At 40.9% G+C, this 7,212-nt stretch overlaps 1 protein-coding gene and 1 long non-coding RNA gene across 2 annotated transcripts in view; one reads left to right on the top strand and one right to left on the bottom strand.

Moving 5' to 3' along the window:
- Nucleotides 1-7,212, bottom strand: part of LOC115208370 (E3 ubiquitin-protein ligase RNF182) — a 72,299-nt gene that overhangs the window by 56,734 nt on the left and 8,353 nt on the right. The window lies entirely within an intron of this gene.
- On the top strand, nt 3,543-7,139 carry LOC115208371 (uncharacterized). Its single transcript, XR_003881154.1, has 3 exons — nt 3,543-4,048; nt 6,931-7,024; nt 7,117-7,139. It is a non-coding gene; the product is annotated as an uncharacterized LOC115208371 (long non-coding RNA).

The raw sequence follows: 7,212 nt of genomic DNA, 5'->3' as shown, positions 1-7,212 counted from the left end.
CCTGTGCCCAAGAACACTAAGGTAACCTGCCTAAATGACTACCGACCCATAGCACTCACGTCTGTAGCCATGAAGTGCTTTGAAAGGCTGGTCATGGCTCACATCAACACCATTATCCCAGAAACCCTAGACCCACTCCAGTTTGCATACTGCCCCAACAGATCCACAGATGATGCAATCTCTATTGCACTCTACAATGCCCTTTCCCAGCTGGACAAAAGGAACACCTACGTGGGAATGCTGTTCATTGACTACAGCTCAGCATTCAGCACCATAGTGCCCTCAAAGCTCATCACTAAGCTAAGGACCCTGGGACTAAACACCTCCCTCTGCAACTGGATCCTGGATTTCCTGACGGGCCGCCCCCAGGGGATAAGGGTAGGTAACAACATATCCACCACGCTGATCTTCAACACGGGGGCCCCTCAGTAGGGCGTACTCAGCCCCCTCCTGTACTCCCTGTTAACTCATGACTGCATGGCCAGGCACAACTCCAACACCATCATTAAGTTTGCCGATGACACAACAGTGGTAGCCCTGATCACCAACAATGATGAGACAGCCTATAGGGAGGAGGTCAGAGACCTGGCTGTGTAATGCCAGGACAACAACCTCTCCCTCAACGTGATCAAGACAAAGGAGATGATTGTGGACTACAGGAAAAGGAGGGCCGAGCACACCCCCATTCTCATCAATGGGGCTGAAGTGGAGCAGGTTGAGAGCTTCAAGTTCCTTGGTGTCCAACAAACTGTCATGTTCCAAACACACAAGAGAGTCGTGAAGAGGGCACGACAAAGCCTATTCCTCCTCAGGAGACTGAAAAGATTTGGCATGGGTCCTCAGATCCTAAAAAGTTATACAGCTGCACCATCGAGAGCATCCTGACGGGTTGCATCACTGTCTGGTATGGCAACTGCTCGGCCTCCGACCGCAAGACACTACAGAGGGTAGTGCATACGGCCCTGTACATCACTGGGGCCAAGCTTCCTGCCATCCAGGACCTTTGTACCAGGCAGTGTCAGAGGAAGGCCCTAAAAATTGCCAAAGACTCCAGTCACCCTAGTCATAGACTGTTCTCTCTGCTACCGCATGGCAAGCGGTACCGGAGCACCAAGTCTAGGTCCAATAGGCTTCTAAACAGCTTCTACCCCCAAGCCATAAGACTGCTGATCAGCTAATCAAATGACTACCCGGACTATTTGCATTGTCCCCCTCCTTTTAGGCTGCTGCTATTCTCTGTTTATTATCTATGCATAGTCACTTTAACTGTACCTACATGAACATATTACCTCAATTACCTCGACTAACCGGTGCCCCCACACATTGACTCTGTACCGGTACCCCCTGTATATGGTTGGATACTTATATTTTACATTTTTTACTTATCTATTTTTTACTTAACACTTATTTTTATTAAAACTGCATTGTTGGTTAAGGTCTTGTAAGCATTTCACTGTAAGGTCTACCTGTTGTATTCGGCGCGTGTGACAAATAACATTTCATTTGATAGCCATCACACCAGAGCTAGTGTTGCCAGTATCAGACCGCTGCGCTATAGGAGCATGGCAGTAAAACACTTTTTCCTTAACACTGGTGCAGAGGAATGGGATGGTGTACCAAACCATATAAAATCCATCCCTACGCTAGAGAGTTTGAAGATACAGTAAACCTTAAGTAATGGTTTATGGGCAAAATGCTTAATACAGCACAGGTTTAACCTCTTATGGCTAGGGGGCAGTATTTTCACGGCTGGATAAAAAACGTACCCGATTTAATCTGATTATTAGTCCTGCCCAGAAACTAGAATATGCATATAATTATTAGCTTTGGAGAGAAAACACTCCACAGTTTCTGAAACTGTTTGAATGGTGTCTGTGAGTATAACAGAACTCCTATGGCAGGCAAAAACCTGAGATGCTTCTGTTCAGGAAGTACCCTGTTTGAACATTTCTTGCCCTTGTTGATTCTCTCTATCTATTACAAGGGATCTCTGCTGTTACGTGACACTTCCCACGTCTCCAATGAAGTCTCAGAGCCCGGGAAAAACAGGAATGACGTAATTCAAAGCCCTGGCTGAAACAAGGGAGAGCAAAAGCTAAGTGGTCACTCAGTGGACTAAGCCTTACGCTCGCGACCCGCCCCGTCCCCGGCTTTCGGTTTTTCCCTCAGTATACAGACAGGCAGATTCCCGGTCGGAATATTATCGCTTTTCTACGAGATAAATTGCATAAAAATTGGTTTTAAACAGCGGTTGACATGCTTCGAAGTACGGTAATGGAATATTTAGAATTTTTTTGTCAAATTCTGCGTCATGCTCGTGGCCGAGATTTAGCGTTGGGATAGTGTCTAGAACGCACGAACAAAACGTCTTGATGGAACATAACGATGGATTATTTGGGACCAAACCTACATTTGTTATTGAAGTAGAAGTCCTGGCAGTGTATTCTGACGAAGAACAAGCAAGGTAAGAACATTTTTCTTATAGGAAATGTGATTTTGGTGAAGGCTAAACTGGTTGGGTGTCTAAATAGCTAGCCCGTGATGGCTGGGCTATGTACTTAGATTATTGCAAAATGTGCTTCATCCGAAAAGCTATTTTAAAATCGGACATATCGAGTGCATAGAGGAGTTCTGTATCTATAATTCTTAAAATAATTGTTATGCTTTTTGTGAACGTTTATCGTGAGTAATTTAGTAAAATCACCGGAAGTGTTCGGTGGGAATGCTAGTTCTGAACGTCACATGCTAATGTAAAAAGCTGGTTTTTGATATAAATATGAACTTGATTGAACAGACATGCATGTATTGTATAACATAATGTCCTAGGTGTGTCATCTGATGAAGATCATAAAAGGTTAGTGCTGCATTTAGCTATGGTTTGGGTTTATGTGACATGATATGCTAGCTTGAAAAATGGGTGTCTGATTATTTCTGGCTGGGTACTCTGCTGACATAATCTAATGTTTTGCTTTCATTGTAAAGCCTTTTTGAAATCGGACAGTGTGGTTAGATAAAGGAGAGTCTTGTCTTTAAATAGCTGTAAAATAGTCATATGTTTGAAAAATGGAAGTTTTTGGATTTTAGAGGAGTTTGTATTTCGCGCCCCGCCCATCATTGGATATTGGAGCAGACGTTCCGCTAGCGGAACGTGTAGATGTAAAGTATAATTATTTCAATGAATGTTACTTGGTAATCTATTTTATTTCTTGTACGGTTTCCTCCCTATTGATGAGATGTATTTTGTTTTCATGTTATAATCTTGTTTAGGTTTTCTTTTCATGAATTTTCATGAGGACCATAATGGAAATGCGTCTTAAATTTTTGTGTCATCCTTGATGATTTTAATGGCATTGTACTGTATCCACATGTGTGGTTTCATTGTGCCTAAAATTGTTAATATATATATATATATATATATATATATATAATAATAATATGAATGTCCAATACATACAATAGACTGACTGGAAAGGTGATTTCGCACAGTCAAAGTCCTGCAATGAGAGCTAAGATGCTAATATTTGTGTAGCTCTACACACAGTTGTGTTGTGTGAGTGTCACTGAGTAGTCTGATACCCCATTTCATGGTTTCAACATCCATAGGTTAGGCTGTACAGACAGTGCTTATAAGTATGGCCCCAATGCCATTCTAAAGTTTAATACATCGACAGTGTGATTTCAACTGCAAATTTTTTGTTGTGTCAAATTAACAAATTATTGTCTCTTGTTGGATTTATTTAACAACATTATGGCCTTGTTTAGCATTATTTACTCCAAATATGGCATGATTCCACTATTTGTATCCATTTGATTCACTTTCAATGGGGCTTTTATTTTGAAGGCGACCTGCAAATTCCACTATTGTGGTTTATCCTTATTGTGGCTAGCTTCACATAGGTGAATTCACCAACACTGACCCGCAGAGAAGGACTAAACTGATCATTACTGTCAACCAGACAAGGACAACTGAAATCCACATATTAAAACGTTTGATGTAGTCTGAAAATTGGGACAGGAATCACAAAAACAATCACAAGTTCATAACAAGGTATGTTTTTCATTTTATATCGCTTTGTTTTATCGAACGCTCTAGAATAGAAAATGTATCAGGCGACCACACTTTCGGCTCTAGTAAATAACAAGTAAATATATTGAATAAAAATATAAACACAACATTCTGAGTTACAGTTCATATATAAACACATAAATATAAACACAAGTTTTACTGAGTTACAGTTCATATAAGGAAATCAGTCAATTTAAATGAATGCATGAGGCCCTGATCTATGGATTTCACATGACTGGGGAGGGGTGCAGCCATGGGTAGGCCTGGCTCCCATGTGGGTGGGCCTATGCCCTACCCAATCAGAAGGAGTTTTTCCCCACAAAAGTACTTTATTACAGACAGAAATACTCCTCAGTTTCATCAGCTGTCTGGTAGTCTGGTCTCAGACGATCCCGCAGGTGAAGAAGCCGGATGTGGAGGTCCTGGGCTGGAGTGGTTACACGTGGTCTGTGGTTGTGAAGCCGGTTGGACATACTGCCAAATTCTCTAAAACGACGTTGGAGACGGCGTATGGTAGAGAAATGAACATTCAATTCTCTGACGATAGGGCCGGTGGAAATTCCTGCAGTCAGCATGCCTATTGCACGCGCCCTCAACTTGAGACATCTGTGGCATTGTGTTATGTGACAAAACTGCACATTTTAGAATGGTCTTTTATTGTCCACCACAAGTTGCACCTGTGTAATGATCATGCTGCTAAATCAGTTTATTGATATGCCACACATGTCAGGTGGATGGATTATCTTGGCAAAGGAGAAATGCTCACTAACAGGGATGTAAACAAATTTGTGCACAACATTTTTGGGAAATAAGCTTTTTGTAGGTATGGAACATTTCTGGCATCATTTATTTCCGCTCATGAAACATGGGGACCAACACTTTACATGTTGCGTTTATATTTTTCTTCAGTACACAAAATTGTATGTAATATCACAATCACTTGGTTTACACACTTGGCAAATTTTGTTTTTAATTTCAAAATTAGCAAAGCATTCACTATTTGCATCATTGCATAACTGTCATAAAAAGACAGTCCATGCTGAAACTGACATTTTGAGGGTGAAATCGTCACCTTTGGTTTCGAAGGTATACAGATTTAGTTTGACAACAGACTGTTATATTGTATTATGTATTCACTGACTGTATCCAAGTGATGAAATTTCTGTAGAAATTAAACCTATGCCATTTCAATGTAATCTCTTGCTGTATCCATTAGATGGCACCAGGGGCGAAAATCTGATATCAACTTTGGAGGGGACAATTACATGAAATTTTCTCAAGAGCAATTCCTGAGGGGGACACCAAAAGTAGTGCTGTAACACATAGCCTACATTGTAATATGGTAAATGTATATTGAGGAACCAAAGAAATAAGGTGTTTGCCGTACTCCTAACTACCGGTACCCAAAACTACACAACTAATCACAACAGCAATACCATTGCCTTTAACAAATCTTAGTTCAGTCACCAGTTTAAGTTGAGAGTGGGTGTATCCATGGCATTTTCCAATTATGTTCCTATTTTACAAGTCAAAAAAATTGAGAACCTTTCATAATGTTGCCAAACAAAGACTCAACAAACTTACCTGAGACTCCCTGTCTCTGCCAATCTGTCCCTGCATATCTGTCCCCAACTCTGCTGTCTGTGTGCCATCTGTTGCCTGCTCTGCCTAATGACATCATTGTGAAACATTTCCATTAGAATTTCATTTCTTTCTTATGAACATTTTATCAACTAGTCTTTGAGATATTAGGCTACTAGGGTTCTTACTATGCGTTTTGGTGTATTGAAAAATACTCTGATGTCCGTCTTTTATTTTTCTGCCATTTTTCTACCTGGCTGGCTGGCTGTTACAGTAGGAGATGGGCTTCTATCATCTTCAATCATTCTATTTGGGCTTCGATCTAAAAGGTAGCTAGCAAATGTGAAACGGATTAAAATGACAAGAGTTGACAGCTGTATGAGTTCACCATTTACACAACATATGCTGCAACCTTTTGTAATTTTAATAGTTTGTTTCATATTGGCTGGCTTCCAACAATAGCTGAATTTGCAAAGCTAGCAAGCACCAATTCAGTTTCAGTGGTGTTTGCTATAATCTTTGCTACCCGGGTTAAATAAAGGTGAAATAAAATAAATAAATAAAAGTTCACTTGCGACAATTTAGCTTTTGCAACGAGACCATTAAATATATTTAAGACAATGGTAGAAGAGAGTGTAGTTCTGTTCTGGATTTCAGTTTATCGCTAACCTTATCACAGGGACTTTGAAGCACTAACTTGCATCATCTGCATGCTGATTCCATATTTGACGACGCCACATAAATGGAATAGGTACTAGCTAGCTTAATAGTTAATATTTGCACGCTAGCTCTGCATATTCAGCTAGTGTGTGTGCGCGATTGACTGGATTAGCCTCACGTCAGTTACGTGCATTGAGTGCCTTTCAGACAGTAGATACGACCTCTCTGTTACCTAGCAAGCTAAGGAACTGGCAGTGGATCAAACCATTGTGAGGCAAAGGGTGGGGGGGTTGCAATCTTTTGAAACGTAAAAACGCGCTATTAAGTGTCTATTATCAGCACAATTGCTTTCATTGCGTATTATTAATATTATTTAAATTACATAGTTATGTTTCAGTGGTATATTGGGGGGGACAAAACATATTTTTCCCAGGATGGGGGGGTTGTGTCCCCCCCGTCCCCCCCGGGATTTCCGCCCCTGGATGGCACACATAATCCACCACAATATAAAACAATCATGCATAAATATCAAGTTTGCCTCTGTTTTGGAATCCATTTTAAGAAATTGTAAATTTCATTGTTATAAACATTAAAATTGTGTTGGGTTTCATTACTTGTCTTAGAGGACCAATAGTAAGTCATCCTGAATGGATCCCCCAAACAGAGGGGGGCAACGGAGAGGTAGAGGAGGAGCCAACCATGTCGATCACAGAAGAGGTAAGGAAATTTCTTTTTTCTTTTGGAGAAGCAAAACATGATTGGCATTTCCTTCTTTAAATTGATATAGATTTCCCTGTTGTTTGCCTCAGGTGCTGAGGCTGGTCAGAGAGAAGAGGAAGGGATAGCCAACCAAGGGAGAGGGGGAAGAGGTAGGGGGGCCAGGGAAGAGAGGAGAGGGGTTAATG

The sequence above is a fragment of the Salmo trutta genome, chromosome 14 (assembly GCF_901001165.1).
Source record: "Salmo trutta chromosome 14, fSalTru1.1, whole genome shotgun sequence".
In the NCBI taxonomy this organism is placed as follows: Eukaryota; Metazoa; Chordata; class Actinopteri; order Salmoniformes; family Salmonidae; genus Salmo; species Salmo trutta.
This window is presented reverse-complemented; position numbering and strand designations above follow the sequence as displayed.